The sequence below is a fragment of the Ixodes scapularis genome, unplaced genomic scaffold, assembly GCF_016920785.2.
Source record: "Ixodes scapularis isolate PalLabHiFi unplaced genomic scaffold, ASM1692078v2 PGA_scaffold3__209_contigs__length_174095766, whole genome shotgun sequence".
Lineage (NCBI taxonomy): Eukaryota > Metazoa > Arthropoda > Arachnida > Ixodida > Ixodidae > Ixodes > Ixodes scapularis.
In genome coordinates this window covers 4,573,604-4,595,045 of record NW_024609868.1, presented here as the reverse complement: position 1 = coordinate 4,595,045, position 21,442 = coordinate 4,573,604, and the positions used below count along the sequence as shown (strand labels likewise).

General features: G+C 45.8%; 1 protein-coding gene and 1 long non-coding RNA gene across 3 annotated transcripts in view; one reads left to right on the top strand and one right to left on the bottom strand.

Moving 5' to 3' along the window:
• Nucleotides 1–21,442, bottom strand: part of LOC8043178 (dual 3',5'-cyclic-AMP and -GMP phosphodiesterase 11) — a 191,390-nt gene that overhangs the window by 165,468 nt on the left and 4,480 nt on the right. The window lies entirely within an intron of this gene.
• Nucleotides 6,143–7,776, top strand: LOC121837023. The gene is made up of 2 exons (XR_006078060.1): nucleotides 6,143–6,202; nucleotides 7,522–7,776. It is a non-coding gene; the product is annotated as an uncharacterized LOC121837023 (long non-coding RNA).

Below are 21,442 nucleotides of genomic sequence, written 5' to 3'. Positions count from 1 at the left end.
AGTTGGTGCATAGACGCAGTGGTAGACAAAGGGCACGAAAAAGTGCCATTTTGACAAGCTGAGATCACTGTTGTTTTCCCCACGCGCGTGCCTAATTTTTTGTTGTTTGTATGCGTGCATTTGTGCAGTCTGTGTGTGTGTGTGTTGGGGGGGGGGGGGGGGGGGGGGGCAGAGTGCGGCAGATGTATCTGTTGTCACCAAATCGGTAGAAAGCCTATGATGCTGGGTGCCCGCCGGAGCGAGCTTACACAGAAGTCGCCTCCCAAAGGCACGGGGACGAGCGCGTTGATCTGGGACTATACTACACAACTGAGTTCGAGTACAAAAATTCACCAACCTCTAACCAAAAAAAAAAAAAAAAAATACGTATCGGCATGTGAAAACGAGCTATCGTGTTTCGAGACGCCAACTGGTAATTTCTCCGATGATGTAACGGCGGCTATAATACCGTTACGAAAGAGTTCCTGGTAAGTTGATTGTTATATAGTTCGTCAGTGAGAAAAGAAACAACTACTCTGCGGCCATTTGACATTACGCAATATTCACCGCCATTTCCGAAACTTTCATGCACCCTTGATTACCTCTGGTGCAATTCATACAAGTTTAAAAAAGAAGCACCGTAGAGGGGAATGAAAGGGCATTATGAAAGGTTGTGATAAAAAAAGTACTCGTTCTTTACTTAGAAAATATGTTGTATTTATAGTACTTTACATGAAGCACACTGCGCCCGGTGTACTTAGCACTTTGATTTAAGTACATCACCTCTACTCCAAGCAAAGCGCTAAGTACACCGGGCGCAGTGTGCTTCATGTAAAGTACTATAAATACTACGCATTTTCCAAGTAAAGAACGAGACCCAGTATGAAGTAAAGTACATATAAAAAGTACTAGAAGTAACGTACAAGTACGTTACTTCTATAGTACTTCTTAGATGTACTTTGCCCAACACTGGGTCTTTCGTATTGCCAGAGACAGCACACGGCCCGAATGCCGCGCCAAGCTTTACCGGTCAGTCACAAGTGGGCGGTAGTGATAACGTGCAGAGCACTCAAATGACTCCCATAATGCCCGTAAGTCCCCCTCGAATGACGAGTCTCGACAACCGCTTTCGAAAGAGCTGCCAAAGCGCACCGGGATAGAGTCGTCGGCCACGCGCGCTGACACGGAGAACAAATGCGGCTTTTCACCGCGTCTGTCGAACCTGGCGAAAGGGCAGCTCCGATACGATGAAATTTTCTCGAAATGTCACGGCACGACAAGGGACGGAACATCTGCTAGAGGCAGGCTCCGCCCGGATTCCTAATATGCGTCCAGGTGCATTGAGCAGCGAGTCAAGCTTCTGACTGCTCTCCGAACGCTACACTCTTAAAAAAAAAGGTGCGCAAAGGGACCAATCGCCATCTTTCATCCCCGCGACCCTAGCGCCCTCTATTCAGAAGCGGTAACTCGAGCAGCTCGTCCCGCGGGCATTTCGTTGCTCCCGCTGGAGTTGATCCCCTAACGAATACTTTAGTCCCCTCGCCAATAATGGCTGCCGCAAGCCTTCGATGAAGTGGACGAAGCATCACTCGGCTAGCTATTTTGGAAAGAAGCCTCGGCAAAACAAGATTTTGGCCCCGGGATTTAGAAATTGTGACTACACGCGCATATTCGGTGAATGTTTCCGGCCGCGAAAAACATGAGAACGGAATCCGAGCGACGCGGAGGCGCCGGAGACGAGGCTACCTACTCTCCGACTGCCGCGCGCGCGCCCGAGTTTGAACTGGAGGTGACGGTTGACCCAGTTGACCTGTGGCGGTGCGGTGGAAGCCTCGTCGGATGCAGTCGGAGTGGCAACCGATTGGACGGTGAGTTTTGATTGCTTTGGCTACTTGTTGAGCAGCAGAAATGTTATAGTCATTTCAGAACGTACTTCATAAAGTCGCAGGGTTACCCTGTACGATAGGCGCTCGCTCTCTGACGCGGTCGGGCTCGTACTCGTCCATGTTAGCGTGCAAACGAGGCCTAGCACTTCAAAACTAGACCCGGCGGCAATCAGTTCATCAAACAAACGATATAACACCGGCAGATGGTTTCGTCGACGCAGCAGCGTTTTAATGCCACTTAGGTTCATCGAAAAGTACCCGTGTTCGTTTCATCGACCAACCTTGCGACGCTTCATCGGAAGCGTCTTTCCGCACATATCGCCTCGGTCGGCGACCAAGGCGATGCGAGCTTGACGAAACCGTTGCGGTTCGCATGAGGCCTGGTGCGTGTTCGCGCCTCGAGAGTAATTGTTTCGCGCTTACGCTCTTAGGCGAAATGTATGGTCGTATCCGATATGCGTAAATAAACATGTTCTCGATCAATATTAAAGCGTCTCCGAGCGGAGCGAAGGGTTTCAGCGCGTAGTGCGGACGGTTTGAAAGCGGCGATCGCCAATTCATTTGTGGCGTATCAGAGTCGCCTGGGCAAGTCCGCTTTAGTTGAGGTAGGTTTGCGGCGAACGAAATTAAACCAATAATGCAATCCCCGTGGTGAACGAAACAAAACAAAGTCGACGAAACGTTGTAGGAGCACGTATCGACGAAATTGAGCGGTGCCGCGAAGTCGTGCACGCGCGCGTTTAGTGAAGCATTATTTTATGTTTTTACTTTCTCTGCGGGTTTCCGAGTGTCTTTCGGCCCTCTATGTTTCGGCCGATGCTGGTCGGCTCCGCGGCACAGTTTATAGTTTCAACCATGGTCGGGAATCACCACATTGGAATTGAACTTGAACGCTGTAACGATACTATTGTTTATAGAGCCCAGCGTGAAGGTGTTTTGTCTTGCAATACTTCTGCTTTTGAGATCCTCACTTCGGAGTTTGCTTTCGCCCTGTGTAACTTGTGCTCGTGGCTTCGAAATGTGTGTTGTATTCTTCAAAGCTGCTCTTGTGATCTTCGTTCAAAGGTTTTTTTTTTTTTTATGCTTGTTATTGATAGCTGTGTTTCCTTTGGGCTCTGAGCATTTTCAAACAGTCTGGTTAGGACACGCATGTCGAAAAATAAATTTTACGCGAATAAACAACAAAAAAAATTAGAGTAATATTTATTTATATATTTATTCATTTATTTATTTATTTATTTATTGAAAATACATGCAGGGCCCGAAGGCATTACAGAGGGGGAGAGGCACATACATAAAATAAAGATATTAATATAGTAACAAGTGAACAATATTAAATATGCAACAAACAAAAAAAAAATCGACGGGTCATGGGTCACAGACGCGATTTAGTCGGTAATCATGTCCTTTCCACTTGTTTTCTTTCGGGTGCGGGGAGGAGAGGTGGATTGCCTTGGCCATCGCATTCAGCCAATCTGCCAATGCCAATGTTATTGAGGAGAAAATTGCGTATTATTATTCCGTGACGTCATGAAATTAATAGAAAATTAATCTCGCGCCGTCAATATTGCTAAAAAATGTTTTTGCGCAAAATTTTTTTTTTTTTGCCACTTGTGTCCCTTATAAACTGTCTAAAAGAATTTTTTTTTTTTTCAGGTTTCCTTTAGGGTGCAATTTTCTCGTCTTGACTGTCATTCGATTTCGCATTAATAAATTCTGGTTATGACAGACACTATGCTTTATGACAGTATCTTACATAAATAATAGGGTATTACCACATAGCATCGTAATTTTGGAACAGAAGTGGCTGCAATCAAAAATAAAAACAAGTCACGTAAAAATAAATTTGCACATGCCATGAACAGTTATCACGACACAAAATGTTGCTATAGCTTCATTTAAAGGACACTTTAATTTTTAGTTGGCCTAGCACCTCCTAAATACCAACACCTTAGCCCTTAATTTTCTTTCTCGGTTATCATATTTCAGTGCAGGGTATATAGTGGACAGTGCTATGTTAGCATTGGCCTAGAACTCGTGTTCAGTTGGTGAGAATACGTGTTCCAGCTGAATGCAAATACAGCACTTTTTCCAGTCAGCCTTGCGATGACCTATGAGAGGGGGTAGAATCCAGCAACACTAAAGCCTTGCGATCTAGGAGGCATTGAACTAACTGAGTAATCTTTGATTATTGAGCTCCTTAAGCTAGTGATTTCGCACTTGTAGGCTTCTTTGTCTCTTGAATGTTATTAAAAAAAAAAATGCTTTTGATGTAGCAAAAAAAAAATTCGACCACAGGTGGAGAACAGACATATGGAAAAGGGTTGATTTATGAGGTTTAGGGCGAAAACGAGCTGGTGCTAGTTAATTAAGACTATGTCTGCCTGTCCTTTCTTTTTCGAAATCTCTGAGTGTTTTTACTATGTTCAAGGTTGGTTTACTTCGTTCCTTCTAATTTTCAGAAGCTGCAAGCATCCTCGCCCATGACTGAAGATTGAAATTTCATAGCCGGCCACTTGGACGCAATGAGAAGAGAAAGGAAGGGAGCTACTACGTATATGGAGATGGTGAAAGATGCCATGGCGAGGACTTTTTGGGCAAGGAGGGTACATCAGCATACACCCTACAATCTTCAACACCGTAGACGACTATCCAGCCCTAAAGCTCACAGACCAGGTAATATGTTGCTTACTAGCGATGTTGCTCATGCTTTTAGGAGCAGTAAGTTCCCTGAGAAGACCCCGACCACCCCCATTATGGTGCATTCGCGCTGCTAGCGAATGGAAGCTCCTGCAGGGAGATCTCGGTGACGCGGTTGGGGAAAATGTTCCTCAACGCACAGATCTGCTTTGCAGTTGCGGCTCCAGGCCTGGCACAAATGCGCCGTTAGTCCTGTCATGGTGAAGTCTGGCACCATGATGGGTCTCCTTTTTTATCCCACTTACATCAATTACGATTTTGTTACAACTGATAAGTAATGATTTTTTTCGCTTTTTCTTTTAAAAAGAGCAGTTTACAAATATCGTCAAGTAGACTGAAAATGTGAAAATAATGTTTCTTGCAGATCTTTGCAGTGTCTTTTTGTATTAGTACTGGCGCCAAGGCAAAGGAGCGATTTATGAATGTTGCCTCAGAAAACCTGCCAACTGTTCTCATGGTGACTGAGGGAAAACCAAGACCGGCCCTGTTCTGCGAGATCATTGTAAGGCTTTATGATGCAGAAGATATAAAAAAGGTGCACTTTACCCTTTGTTGTATTACACTTTTCTTTTTCAGCACATTTGCAGTAAATGAAGCCGTTCGTCTTTTGCTATTAATTTCCTTCCAAGGGCTCAGCTTACGGGATGGCAGAAACTTCGGGCTCTCGGGACAAGTATTTCATCACCCGACCCTGCCCTCATGCACATGAGTATGTGCAGAAAGCATGGTCACCAGTTTTATGATCGACAGCTGGCTGGATCTGAGAGCATACCCAATGTGATAACAAGGTTTAAAATGGCACTGCCCTGCCAACCTGTTGGAAGTTTTCAAGAGAGCAAGCACACTGTCCTTGCCCTGTTGCTCAATTCAGTGGGGATTATTCAAGTTCAACATGCCTTTAAAAAAAATTCTCCTCATAGGCCACTTCTTGCTTGCCTTTTTTATAGCAGCATTCTTGCGTTTTAGTTATATTTTTGGAGGGCTAGAAAACCGAGCAAATAGCTTTATATTTTGGTAGGTTCCTCCTGCTGAGCGAGATTTGGTGCAGCTGAGATGTATCTGATCGTAACTGGCCAACCAAAAACACTGCACATTCTGAATTAGTTGGCTTATGTGGAAAATTGGGGTACTTCATACTTGTTTTTATTCCTTTGTTTATTTTAAAGTAAGTATTAACAGCACTTCTCAATTCACGGGCAAAACTAAATGTGATCACAAGCATAATGAGATGTGCTTGGAACGAATTACTTTCAGAAAACTGATAACAACATCATAGTCTTATTAACTGGCACTTCCTCCATGGCAAAAGCAAGCACCACGAGTCTTTTATTATCCCACTGACATCTTTGCAATTACGATTCTGTTTCTCATAATAAATTGGGAATCTTTTTTTCTTATCTCCTGCTTTTCTACAGGGTAGTTTACGATTTATTGGCTCACTAAAGATCATCTATTTTTATTTCAGATTTTTGCTGAGTTTAATCGCATCACAAGCGTCGATGCCGAGCAACTCTCTTTTTAAATTGCCTCAGAAAACCTGGCGACCGCCCTTGAACTGACAGAGCGCAAGACAAAGCCGGACATTTTCTACCAGACTGTTGAAAGGATGGATGATGTTAAAGAATCGGAGAAACAAGGTATACCTGCTTTACAATTTAGCCTTCATTGACTGTTAGCGGAAGTCCCAATCCAGCTAGCTTTCTATTGCAACCGAATTGGTGCCGACTCAGTTCATGTGATAGGTGGGTGCAAACTATGTAAATTAAATTCGAGATATCTAACAGTTATCTGTACGGCATCTGAAATTCCAAATGCTTCTGTACATTAATTTTAAATTGTGAGTGACCGTCTGGTGATGAGTAACATTAAAAAAAAATGAAGGAATGGCTGTATTTAAAAAGAAATATAAATTTGCATTACTGATGTGATGCTTAAATAGAGCCTTCATATTTTGTGTTGAATTGCTGTGACACTTGGCACTGAGCACAATTGAAAGGATTAGTTTAAAAAACAATCTACTAGCATGGGTGATTATTCTGTTATTAACTGTGTGCATATGAGGAAACAAAATCAGGCCCTTATTTCTCACCTGGTAGGATTTACTGCATGGTATTACTGTTTCACCCTATGTCCGGATGCAGCGGATGCTAAGCAATCCCATTTAATCGTGCTCTTTGAACATAGCACATAACACATGTCGCCGCGCCCACTCTCTAAGGACACATGACACCCGCACAGCTTTGGATTTGCTCTGATGGCTCGCAGCATCCGCTGCGCCCTGACTAAGGTGATACAGAGTATAGTGTAGATGGTGGTTGGACAAAAAAATTCTGAAGTGTCTGTGCTCTGTGGTATGAAAATATTTTAAAGGGATACTTAACGAAATTTGAAATATACCCGTCCTGTTCAGATATGGGCTGAATATGATCAACAATATCCGTAAATGACAATCTCACGTTTGTATTTTGAGCCTGAAGGCTGAATTTTTCGTTATAAACGAAATACCTTTCTGGCTTTAATGCAAAGCATTAGATGAATCCGTGTTAAGAGCCTTTTCATATACATCAACCGCATCTAGGAGTTTTAGATATCGCAGTGCTCCCGAAACTTACTGTTGACCGGAGATGGTCCATCTTTTGCGTTGTTTGTGCTACTCCTTTGCTCACCAGTCGAACAACGTGGTGAAGTTTGGGTACCCGATGATGACCTAGCCTGGAGAGGATATTCCAGCTGCTCCATTGACCAATTTAGCTTTGATTTGCCAAGAACAATATTAGGGTAACTGGTTTGGGGTGTTAGGTTTAGGGAGTATGTACTGAACCTGTTTCAGGTAGTCTATCAGTTACCTGTATCTGCTTATCATCAGTTACTTGTATCTGCTCTAAGGGCAGGCCTCTCTTTTTGTCAGAAAGCCTTCGATTTTATGATTTGTTTTAATTCCCAACCTTTGTTTCAGACGTTCCCCGCAGTCTATTCCATCGAAGTGTGTCCAGGACCCCAACAGGGCGCTGCAGTGTGCTTTTTGTAATTCTGGCTTATGAGACAGATGGCCCTCTGGAAGCTGTGGCACTTTGTGTCTGCCTGGCATGGGTTTTCGACCTTCAGTACTTCGTTAAATATTTTTGCACATTTGTTTGTTTAGAGAGACTTGTAGGTCTCAAACATTCAACGCTGGGCTGCATGGACACAAGGCTGTTGACCATCCTAAATTTAAAAAAAAGTTTTTTCCACACATGTTGTTAAAAGAATGTTGTTCTGGGCTTGTGTAATGCATTGAAGGAATGCATTCGCATTTAAGTGAACATTATTTTTACTTTCTTGAGCACATGCATTCCTGAAGGTCTAAAACCCATGGCAAATTTTTTGTTCCGTTTTTTTTTTCTTTTTTTATAAATATAGGGTGACCCAAGTCACCGGGCTCGATCAAAAATGGACCGTAAAAATCGTCGCCTTCACGTCGTAGACCGTGGCAAGTTTATTCGCCCTATTATTTACAGAAAAAGAGCTACACTTTGTAATTAAAAAAACGACCTGTGAAATACACCTATGACGAAAAATTTAGATCGCTATGTACAGGCGTCAATTTTTACGGTCCATTTTAGGTCGAGCCTGGGGACTTGAGTCATCTTTTATACTAGTAATTTCTTGAGCAGATATGTTCCTACAGGCCAAAAACCTTTCCCAGGTTTTTTCTTTTTTTAAATTTATAAATATACTAGTAATTTTACTGCCCCACATTTTATGATTGGGAGCTCTTTTACTAAGGTGTTTGATTTTTTATAGTCATTTTCATTAAAAAGGGAACAAACGACATTAAAAAGAGCTGTCTCTTGTTAGCTTTTTTTTTTTTTCTCTACAAGTTTTCTTATTTTTGAATGGATATTAGGGTGTCTACAATATGTTTTAGTGCTGTGAAACGAGCCAGAACAATCAGATCCTGAATGTAGAAAGCTGAATTAAGATTTCACCAAATTGAATTTTTCCTGCAGAAATTTCAAAGCTTAGCTCCCTTCACATGAAAAATAAGACCAACAAACTGGCCAGTGTCAATAGCAGTCATGTCTGCAGATGATAGAGTTAGCGATGGTTGTAACTCCCGGTAGGCACAACGAGCAGATGAGATCGCCTTCTGCTTCCCTTGCTTAGAACAAAATGACGTCGCAGTTTACAAGCATTGCTAACGCTGCAAGCATGTCCACCGTAGGCCCTGGCAAGTTCGTCTAATTTTTCACAGGAAGGAGGCGAAATTCCTTACAATTTCAACAGGTAACATGCACATTCAGTGAATGCTTTAACTTTTAATGTGCAGGCACCAATTTTTCGGGCTCGTTCAGCAGCACTAAGAACCATTGTAGATTCCTATATATATGCTAGTCATAAAATTTCGGCAAGTTCTTCAGTGCCAAGATGGCAGTATTTTCTTGTATACTTTCTTGTCATGTGCAATTGTTTTCATTTACAGTGTTGTGTAGTTCTAGAATAAATATATTTCCACAATGAAAGTGCTAGTTTTTTTTTCTACAGATAGCTGGTGCAATGTTTCGTAAAATGGTGATGTTAGCTGTAAAAAAACCTGCCTGAAAGTTCGACGAGTGGTTTCCGCATATCCAGTCTTCGCAGCTTCTTTCACAACAAAGGCTTGCTTTTTCCAAATAAAGGTGTGCGACTTTTCATATGTACTGCAATATTTAGCTGTGAATGGGAGTGAAAGGTCTGAGGTATTGAATACCTCCCTGTTCTGAAAAGACACTTTGTGCAACTTTTCAGAAGATATACCTTTTCAAACAAGTTGCACAATCTGCCTTTTCTGAATAGGAAGCTGTTCAATGCCGCAAACCTTTCACTCCTATTCACAGCTAAAGGGTCTCATTACTATTAATTTCGGCTCTAAAAGTGTCAAAATTCGTTCACAAAAGGACGAAAATTACCCTCACAATACTATAAAATTAATCCCTAAAAGGGTCAAAATTGATCCTCAAAGGGACGAAAGTTACTCCCCCGTCACTATAAATATCATCCCTTTAAGTGGCAAAATTAATCCCCAAAGGGACGAATTTTAGTCCCCAATAAAAAAAGTTAGTCCCCCAATCACCACTGTTGATCCCCAAAGGGATCAAGTTACTCCCCCAATTATAAACACGACGGCGCACAAGGGACCATAATTAATCCCCTGAAGAGTTAAGCTTAGTCCCTGATGCCCTGCTGTAGGGATCAAAAGCACTCCTCTAAACGGTTCAAAACTTTGACCTGAAGGGATCAATGGAAAGGGACTAAAAAAAAAAGGGAGGGACTAAACCGGGGTTTTGCCGTTTTTGGGGGATCACTCTCAGTGACATCGATTTAGTCCCCAAAAAGGACGAAGTACTACTCCTTTTTTTTTAAGAGTGTACGCACGTACACAGCGCAAGCCTTTAAACTGTATCAAACAAATCGCGCGATATTCACGAGCGAGCTGTCTGAAGAGCCCTATACACCTTTTCCGTCTAACCTCGACCCAGCGCGTAACGTGCGTAGCCTCGACTCGGCGACTCGGCGCACAGCGGGAATAGTTCTTCCGGTTCTAACACTTCCGGTATGCGGGAGCAGGCCTAGCCGGCTGGCAAGATGCTGAAGTGGTGCGCGTTAAATGGGTTTTGAAGCCCTTGACAGCGAAGTCAGTTGTAATAAGGTGGGTTAATACGTCGATGTATCATGTCCGCGCATATTTGGTCCTCGGGCTGCCACTGCGCAGTCGTTGGCTGCAGCAGCAATTTCCGAAAACGGAAGATAGCGCGCGACAAAGTGTGCACCGAACACAAGAAGTCGCAAAGCGAATGCGGCTGTAACGTATACATTTTGCATCGCATCCCCGCTGATATCAGCGGGGAAGCTATGCAATATCAGCACATAAAAAAGCAAATAGGCAGTATAGAAACGGACATCTACAAGTGCAGTAATAGGCCTCGATAAGTCAAATGTAGAACGAATTTTGCAGCTTGGTGGTGCAAACGGAGGGTTTCTATGCGCCCACGCTCGCGCATAGAAACCCTCCGTTAGACATTTGCCAGAAGGCTGTCATTCTTCACAAACAACAACACGCGAAGAGTAAACACTGGTAAACGTCCTCAGGAAAAGTGAACATGCCTGCAATTTTGCAGCTGTTGGCACAACAACGGGCGCCATGAAGGCGAATAAACACGCCAGAACACAAGAATAATTCACACTTTCAATAACAAACAAATTAAGAACTCACTAAAGGGAAAACAATGAAGATACGATACACGGGGTCAATGGGGACAACGCGGGAGCTAGGAACAACGCTGCTCTCCGCATACCAAAATGGGCGCACAACAAACGTATGCCAGACGCCAGACGGCGCGGCTGTCGCTGCAACACGCAAGATGGCGACGACTACGCGGAAAAGGTGTATAGGGAGCCTGTCGGAGCTAACCGCGCTGCAACGTCCATTCCCGCCCGTTCTGCTCGAATGACATCATGCAGACGGTGAACCTAACAGTTCTATTATCGAGTCTTTTGTTCATATCGATCGGCGCTACCCTTATGTAAGCTCATTTTCGGCGAGGCGTGACGGGTTGTTGGAGATCCGGTCCAGATCCCCCCGATCGATAGCCCATTTCTAGTGCCGTTTCGTTTAAAAAAAGAAAAAAAAAAGAAAGAAGCGACGTAAAATAAGTTCCAGAAAGCAACCCAAAGAAACGAAGTGGCGACACTCCAAAATCAATTTGACGGGGACACCAGAAACGACAACACACTTCTTTCTGCAGGCACGAAGCGATTTCGGAGAGCGGGAGAAAATAATGCGTCGAGCTTTCGAGATCAGATTGAACTTCTTGGCAAATAGCGACATTCTCTCCCTCTGTGTGTTTGTCAGTATGCGTGTGGCTGTCATCCTGTGTGTGTGTGTCTGCGTGCTACATATCTTTCTTCGTTCCTTTCTGTATGAGCACTCATACTAACCACGCGCCTACTTTCCTGCAGACCACTCACAGAGGGAAAGAGAATCACGAAATGAAAAACATACACTATCCCAGGCTAATGCGCGGGGGAGCGGGTATAGGGAATTAAAAGAGAAAATAGGGAGTTTTCGTAGATCGTTTTCGGCGTCCCGCAACGCCCTCCGCAACCGGCTACGATACCCGGAACTCTGCAGTCAAGGCTATCGGCGCGCAGGCGCAGTAGCAACTTCTTCGTTGGGGAGGGCTTAGCTGAGGGGGAAACGTGGTCTACGAACGACGCGACGTGCACACGCACACTACTGTTGTATTTGCGACTCCAGCGAACTATAGAGGGCGCGCTGCTCAGGCAAAATGGCGGACGAAAGGAGGTCGTTTTCGTCGTTCAGCACGCGGACCACCACAAATTCCTGCACAGCGTAAAATGAGTGTTACATTTGAAAGCAAAGCAATTTTTTACGGTAAAAACCTTCTAGTCAGTGCGTAGGAATGACACGGCGGAATCGTAAAAGTAATTACTGGAAACTATATGTTTGTTTCTATGCTGCCTACGAGAGCCAAGCAGCGATAGCAGACGACAGAGTCGAAACAACCTCCTCTCCTGAGCTTCTTGGCGCTGCCGCTACGCGGCGTCGATATCGCTGGAGTCGCGAATAGATGTTACCGAACAAAACTAACGAAATGTGTCACTTGAAAATGAAAAGAACGTGTTACCGTTACCTCAAAATAGGGAGTTGTAGTATATCGTTTTTTTTTCTTCATCCACTGCGGTATCCGTGAACAAAAAAGCCGCAGCTGCCCATGCGCGCCGCCAGCCTTGCCTGCATAGTTCTGGCGGATTACGGAGCACCATGCGGGTGCTTAGCGGGCAGCAGAAACGGTCTACTAAAACTCCCCATAAAAGGAACGCGTTAGCGTCACAGACAAAAAGTACCGCACGTTACTTTTGCCTAACTTTTTTTCTTCGACAATGAGACAAAGGGCGTGGGCGGTGAATTTTTTCTAAAGTGGGAGAGTGCAGCAGGCGCAAAGCTAGCAGTGGCAAGACACGGATGAGATTATCATCGCGTTCTGCCACTGCTACTTTCGCGCCTTCTACACGCGTGGTAAGTTTGGTGCGCCCCCGAGTTTCCCCACGAGCTTCAAGTCGTTCTAAAATTGACCGATATACAGTGCTTTTTCAGTTATACTAAGCATGTTTCTAAGTGAAACCGTGATTATTTTTACTAATTAAAACATTGATTAAGAAAGCTTATTTAATTATCCGACTTATCGCAACGATTAGTCACCCACATAATGTCCCCCTGGCCGTAAAACCTGCACACACCGTATTAGTGCATCCTTTACGAAGGTTTTGTAATAAACCTGTTCGAATAAAAATCGAACACCCGGTTTCTAATGAGGCACACCGACTGAACGTGAGGTGAGTATAAAAAACGTTAAAAAGCCAAAAATGCTATCCACAGTGCTTTTCGACGAGATGCTAAGCGTCAGGTAACCAATGCACCAGTTCAGTTTCCCCGCTAAAATTTAGCGGGGAAAACGATAAACAACAAGTTCATCTCCACCCCCCCAAATGACTATTTAATGTTCTGCGAATTTAAACGATCGCTTCCTATATACTCCGCTCCATGCGTTACTATCAACAAACTACCGGGCCTTTTTTTTTTTTTTTCGTCAAATTTGGAGGGTGTTTTTAGGAGTTCATTTTTTGCCAAAATTCGGAAACTTATTTGTGTTCCATTTCATATTATTCTATATTCAAAGTTTAATTTTGCCGTGTGTCCTAGCCAAAAAAAAAAAAAAAAATATATATATATATATATATATATATATATATATATATATATATATATATATATATATATATATGTATATTTTTTTTTCTTCTTTTTTTGCATCTGCGTAAATTACTTATCGCAACGAAAAAAAGGCTTGTGGCGTTTTGGTCCTAGGCCAGGGGCCCATTTAGCAAAATGATTAACGTCCGGGATAATTAAGTTGTTAATTATTTTTGCGTAATTAACTTTTTTAATATTGTGTTTAAGGGGATGGTTTCAATTAGAAAATTGCTCAGTATCATCGAAAAACACTAAATCAACAAATTGCAGGACGATAGAAGGCACGCGAAGACTTCTACGGCTTTCTGAAAAACCGCACAAAATCGACGGGTTTTTAAGTTTCGGTTCGCTATCGGAGCGCATCTCGGCCCCGACGGCACCGCGCCCCGTGGAGAGATAGTGCAACCAACCTCTGCTGTGCTGTCATCGCGCGACGCAGCAGAGGCTGGTTGCACTCTCTCCTCCACATATAAAACCGGGTGTATAAGTGTGCTAGATTCAAAAGAACGCGCTTATTTGAAATAATATTTTTTTCGCTAGATTTTGCATTGCCGTCCTTGCCACTGGCAGTATTAATCTGTCCCATGACAAAATTTGCAAACAAGTATTCCTTTGCTGGGAAGCTCGCTTTGATTTCATCCTATTCCATCACCCACGGCTACGCGAGGTGGAGTAGTAGAGGGTGTAGTATAGAAGTTTAAACTCCCCCCCCCTTTTTTTTTATGAAATCATAATCATCATCATCATCATAATGCTTTTATTTGTGCCAATCAACAACCAACAAAGGTCTACAATGTGGCACAGTGAAAAAATTGCACAGCTGTAAAACACGCTCAACTGATAAAACTAGCATGCAAGAAAACACGACACTACATTTTTAGCGACGGAATATAATCTCATCTAATTGTCTACTGAAATTTACGTAGCTATAAAAAATATCAGAATTTTCATGCTCAAGATTGTTTACACTTGTCTGCATTTTTGTTGTTGGTGATATCATGTGTTGATTGTGGGGATAAAAAGTGAAAGCTCTCCTAGTTGAGCGAGTCGGATATACGTTCAAATTTACTGTGAACAAAAGTGTTGAGTCAATGTCCCCGTGAGCTATTTTATACAAGAAGGCTACATCGCGCGATAATCTTCTGAGGGATAGCACAGCTCAAAGGTAAGACGCACACCCGCGTGAGTGCGACGGAGTGCGACTGCAACGGCTCGCGACGTTAATCCTTATACGGGTTGCTATGGCAACGACGGCGCCGCGCAGGAGTGATGCCGGTCGTAAGCAGCTTAAAACCCCGTTGCCATAACAATCCGCAAATGGATTAACGTCACAAGCCATTGCAGTCGCACTTGGTCCGACTCGAGCAAGAGTGTGAACCAACCTTTAGAGCGTCAGGTAGGAGACGCCGTATCACGTGTTCCAAAGTAAAAATGAAAATAAAAATAAAAGAGTCCGAACGCCAGATGTTCTGACGTCACCGGCCAGAGACAAGAGGCGAGTACCCTAGCGGCGGTGGCATGAATCGGGCACTTTCGATTGTCTTGCGGCGTTGAATCTAGCCGATTTAGGAGGTTCAAAGGTGTGTTTCCGTCCTTCAGCACCACACACACACACACACACACACACACACGCACACGCACACGCACACGCACACACACACACACACACACACACACACACACACACACACACAAGGCCTTTCTTCCGGAGGCCAGCTAGAAGACAAGGCTTTCCTTCCCCAACCGTCTTCAGTATTGATCCCCGCAGCGCGTCTTTTTCCACTTATAATGACGTCAAGAGCAGGACTTGTCTTCTAGGTGGTAACGCGCCAGCCCGGGTTCTTCGCCTCCTCGATCGACACTGTACGCGACGCCGTCCGGAGCTTCGTTAGCGACCTCCGAGGTGACGCGGCGCCTGTTCAGTGCTGCCAGCCCTCATTAACGGTGCGGGGATGTCTCGCCTCTCCCCCGTGTCTCCGATGTCCACTCGCCTTCATCGTGTGTGTGTGTGTGTGCGTGTGCGTGTGTGTGCGTGTGCGTGTGTGTGCGTATAGGTGTGTGCGTGTGTGTTTAAAAATCTGGGGAACATTTTGATTTCTTTTTTTTTTTTTTTTTTTACTGTATATCGACGCTGGAAAACTCCATTAGCGGCGATCATTCGGTGGATGCAAACTTCCTCGAACACGCAAGCACTCTAGCTCAACGTGACACCATATGAGGAATCTGTCGGCGTCTCAGCGGCGGATTCAATGCGTTCCCGGACGACGCAAAACACCGGCAGGCGAGCAGGGCGAGGCCCGAAAGGGGTTCGACCGTCACACTATGGCGAGTGCAAGTTCGTCTGCCTCTTGCACACGGGTGCAAGTTCGTCGGCTTCTTGCACACGAAAAAAAATGTGGGTAAACCTCGAGGCATCTAGCACCTGAGGTCTACCCACTATCCTTACAATCGAGTCCATATCACAAGAGCGAATGACGTTTTAGCGAACAGCGACATTTGAGCGAATGGACGTTTTAGCGAATAACGAGGGCGCGCGCTAAGCCATCCGCCGCGCTGCGCTTTACGCCGCTTCGCGGCGACAGTCTGCGGCGGTTCATTACAAAAATGTGAACCCACTTGGCCCACCCGAAAACGCCGCTTCGCGGCGTCCGACTATTCGCTAAAGTGTCGTTCGGTGAAACGTGGGCGTTCGCTAAAACGTCATTCGATCAAGTGAGTGCCTCCCCCTTCCAATCAAAGCCAAGCAGAGCTCGGCGTTGCACCGCCACTCCTGTTTAAGAAGCAGACGACTTGCTCGCCTCATACGCTGCCTGCAACGTGTTTCCGACTGGAAGACGGCAACGAAGGACTTCACAAGAGCCGGGGTGTCACGCTGTCGGATGTCGCGATCCTGGCGGTTGGGAGTAAAAGTCCAGGCAAAAAGCAGGAGAGAACGCGAGTGTCGCTGTCGTCGCGGCGTCCCATCCCCTGTCTGGGGAAGCTTCCGTGGACTGGCAAGATGGAGAGCGACCTGCAGCATGGACAGGCGTTTGCCACATCCGCCATCGTTAATTGCTGTGACACCTTAAGGATTGCTGACGCTTCTCTGACGTCAGCAGGCGGAAATCGAGAAACCACCTTTATGGTCGCGGTAAACACAGCAGTCGGAGACGCGTCACCGTAATGGAGAAGTGTAACACGGCCTCCCAGGTGGGCAGCGAGCAACTGCATGCTCCGCCAAGGAAGAGGACAAAGGTCGAGTCAAACTGATGATGCCGGCGACGGATCTTGACTGAACATTGACAGCCCTCTCTCGCCACTCCACGTCCAATCAAATTTAAGAACCAAAATAGAAAAGCTTTCACTGCCCCGTCAGAGCGAGAAACCCGCGTTTCATCGCTCCCGACGCGCCAAAGCGCCGCAATATTGCGTCCCTTAACGGAAACTCTCTATAAAACAGAAAAAGAAAACCCTCAATTGCGCAGTAGCACTCTAAGCATTCCTCGTGTCTTTTTTTACACGTTCGTCGCTTCCAGGTCCGACCGACGGTTGAGCGCTCGCGGATTGCGCATCAGTCGACGTCTCTGAGCGGCTGTTCGTGAGGCGGCGAAAATCACGGGCGCGCCTCGACACGGAGGACGTGTCGTAAAGTGGATGAGGAAAACGCGCTCTTGCGTCGTCCCGTTTCTCCTGTTGCTCGCAGCGCGCGCAGACGGACCTGCGTCGGGCCTGTCTTCGATCGCGAACGGTCGGAGCTGGCTTCCCTGCACCGCCGAGCCTGGCGACATTGGGGAAGTTATGCGTTACTTTGTTCAGTAACAACGCACTCGTTAGTTTCTAAATGACTAATGAGTAAATGATTTATCGCTATTATTTCACGGTACCGGCTACTAAATTACGTTGCACGTTACTTTTGGGTAATATTGCTCTTTGTTTTAGCTTAAAAACACACACACACACACACACACATTAATGCGCAATCCGTAAACTTTGCCGAAAGGTGTGAAGATTTATTCGGTAGTCACCTCCTTTCCACTTTTTTTCTGTCTCGGCATTTCGGGCGCGTGGAGGAGAGGGGATCAGCTTAGCCATCACCTTGAGGTGGAAAGGGTGTGTGACCATTTCGTTGAGGTGGAAAGAGTTTATGACCATTCAGTGACGTCATGGACTTTGCGCGCAGAATATCATATACATCTCGCGCCGTCAATATTGCTCTAAAAATTATTTTTCGCGTAAAATTAACTGGTGTTACAAATTCATAGATATGGCACTTCTTTTATCATATTAACCCCGATTTCTTGCCTGGCACTGAAAATAAACACCGAAAAACACCGATTACGGAAAAAAAAATTAAACTCCCGAGAACACGAAACTTTAGTAATAAGGAACAGCGACCTGGATTTCCGTCCTGCGCGGTTTCGAGTGGACACAAGACACGAGCGATCACCGACCAGATTCCAACATTCCTCTGACTCTGAGTAGCACCACGCCAGTTCCTCGCACCCCAGACTGTTCAAGGGTTATTCGTAACGCAGATGAGAGCCTGTTCTCCTGCACTTCAGATGTCTTCTAAGAAATAACACCGAAAATAAAAGTAGCTAAGTTTTTTTTTTTTTTTATGTTTATTAAATAACATGCTTTTAGTGGCGTCGGCGAAGCGGGAAGGCGAAATTTACTCTCAGACGGATGGAAGCAGAAGAAATAGAGGCGTGTCGTTCTGTCAGAAGTTTTCTTTTTTTCATAGTAAAATAATTTGCAAAAGGTCCCATATTCTAAGCATATGCTACGGGCTGTTGCCTTTCTGCGGTACTGGGCCAACAAAGATGACTACTATTGTTATTACGAAAAAGACCATGTTACAAGGATATGCGTGCGTGCGTGCGTGCGTGCGTGCGTGCGTGCGTGCGTGCGTGCGTGCGTGCGTGCGTGCGTGCGTGCGTGCGTGCGTGCGTGCGTGCGTATCTATATAAACGATTTACCGAAGTCCTTGACCTCACAGATTCGTCTTTTCGGCGGTGACGGCGTTATTCGCCGTCGGATTAGTAACCCATCAAAATCTGCTGCCCTTCAAGATGACTTACTAAATATCAGCTCATAGTGTACTAATGGCTCGTAATTTTAAACTTTTCTAAATGCAAGCACGTTCGTTTCATTCGCCCCTAGTAAGCCTTTATACCCTAGTCAATATCATTTTTAAAATACCCCGTTAGAATTAGTTCAATCTCACAAATACCTAGGTGTTCACCTAACCTCAGATCTATCATAGAACATGCATATTAATTACTGATATTGTTGTGCGTGCGCAGGCGAGCTGGTGGAAATTAACCATTCTGATGTTAGCCTGAGACTGAGGCAGGAAAAGAGGAAGTTTCAAAGTAGAAGAAAAAAGAACAGTCGAGGATACGTCTCTACTTTAAACTTCGTCTCTACTTTGAAACTTCCTCTTTTCCTGCCTCAGTCTCAGGCTAACATCAGAATGGATATTAATTACATTCTTTCAAGAGCTAACCTCTCGGTTATTTAAAACGTAACCTTAATTCTGTCCCATTAAACGACTAACATGCGTCACGCTTGTTCGACCGGTCCTGGAATACGCTTGTAGCCTTTGGAACCCTCATTATCGTTACTTCTTTGCCTCACTGGAAGCACTTCAAAACAGAGCCGTTCGTTTCATGTATTCTGATCACTCACGTCATACCAGTGTAACTAACCTTGAAACTCGTGCTGACCTTCATTCACCTGGGATACGCCGCAGGGTATTGAAGCTGTCTTCTGGAAAAACATTTCCTATTCGCCATCCCTTCACTCGTCACTTCTCTTTCAACCGCTCCATGTTTCAGCCCGCATCGATGATCGATGTGTCATGTAACTCATAATGTGTTTTTTCTGTAGCCTGCACATTGATTTTGATGCTAAAATATTTATGGCTTGTGTATATTTCTTTGTGAACCTTTGTATAACTATTTCTGTTTTTCATTCCCAATGCCCCCCCCCCCCTTCCCCCCCTTTTACTGTAATACCCCATGATGCTGTAGGTATCTGAATAAATAAATAAAAAAAATAATAAACTTATCTTCTGTAAGTCAATCTTGTTTTTCTGGTCGTTCTTGCCAACCACCATTGCTGACTGGAACAACCTGCCCGATAACATCGTTTGACAAAATAATCAAGTTCTTTTTCGCCAAGATTTTTGGGGCCTTTGATGCATGTGTACTTAAGTGTGGTTGATTTTGTTGTGTTTTTGTGCTCAGTATTTTCGACTTATTCTGGTTTGCACCCCCCCCCCCCCCCCTTACATAATGCCCCTTGAAGGCGTATTAGGTATATATATATAATATATATATTTCCAACCTCGGGGAGAAAGCAGGTTACACGCGAGCAGCTGATATCAGCGGTCCGCGTAAAACGTCTAAACCTCAGCCTCGTACAACACGACGTTCCGCATGCGCTGTTCTAACGTCGTTCGTATCGCTTCGAAAGCGAGCGCTGCACAGCAGTCCGATGCTACGCAATCCGAGCACTCGTTTTGCAAGCGTGCAACACACCAGGCGCGCCTTTCACGACGGGGATGATCAGGTGCACGCTGACGCTGCAACTCGCCTCTCGTCAGGCGCTGCTTCCTTACTCTCCCGGCCGGCAAAGAAGCCGAGTTGAGGGGCAAACTTCAGCACCAGCGCCTCTGCGTCAGCATGGCCGCCAGGGCGTCGCCGAGCGTCTCAGGACTAGCGCGACGCTAGCAGGCGGCGACGCAAAGACTGACGCGTCTGCCATTTTGAGGCGTCCCTTTTAAAGCTTCACCACCTGGGGTAGGTCGGGGATCAACAAACGATGACGTCATGGGCTTGTCTGCGCTGCTCGCCCTTCTCAGTGGCTGTGCCCTGACAAGGGGAAGACCGATGATCGGCGTCCCGAATGCATCGCAGGGCAGCGTACTTCCGAGAGCGCGCCGTAAAGTGCCCTGAGCGTGCAGGGGAAATCCCACCTAGAAGACGAGGCCCACGCGTGACGTCATCATTCGTGGATCCCCGACCCGCCCTAAGCAGCAAACAGACTCGAGACGCCGCAAAGTGGAGGCGCGTCTGTCTTAGCATGACCGCGCTCGCTGTGAGACGCTGCGAGACGCTGCTGCAAGACGCTGGAGGGCCCTTTAAGCCCGAGGGACAAGTCTCGAAGACACCCGTACGAGGCGCCAGAGAGCCGGGAGAGCAACGCGACGGGCCGGGGTCGCGCGGCGGGAAGAGCGAAAAAAAGGCCCGGAAGTTGAACGTCCTGGATGCCCCGTTTCCCGAGATGTTTACGAGCGCGAGCGAGAGAGCGGACCTTTCGATAAGATTGCGGCTGCGCGGCTGCGCCGGTCTCGGCACCACGGGCCGGAGAGCGCCGATAAAACAGTCGAGCTCTTTTCTCCGTCCCTCCGCGGGCGAGAACAAAGCGTCCGACAACGTCCACGAGTGAGATACTCAAGCGCCGTTTCTCGCTCTGTCGGAACACCGATCGCGCCCTCGAATAAACCAATCAGAAGCGCCACAGCAGTGGCGTAGGCTGAAGAGTAATTTCGGGGGTCACCCTCCTCCTCCTCCTCCTCCTCCTCCTCCTCCTCCCCCCAATATTGTCACTGTTTTTTTTGTTTTGTTTTTTTTAGTAAAGGAATACAAATATTGTACACAACCGAATTGTTCCAGCCAACCGGGACTTCTAAATGGCCGTGTCTTCGTACCCGTGAATAGTACAGTACATTGCCTACTGCACGCGAAGATGGGACAAAGGCCCCCCTCCCCAACCCCCCGAAAGTAATTCGTGGCTACGCCACTAGGCCACAGCCCCAGCTGCAAAGCCAATAACAGCCCCCTCAGCCCTCACCACTAAAGCCGCAGTCGGTCATACAGGTAGCCTGCAGACACTAGGGAGTTTTCGTAGATGGTTTCCGCTGTCCCGCAACGCTTTCCGCAACCCGCTACGATAGCCGGGACTCTACAGTCAAGGCCATGGGCGCGCAAGCGCAGTAGCGGCTTCTTCGCTGCGGAGGGCTTAGCGGAGGGGGAAACGCGGTCTACGAAAACTCCCCATTGTCGTGTTTCTTCCTCACATTGGCCATACAAGAACT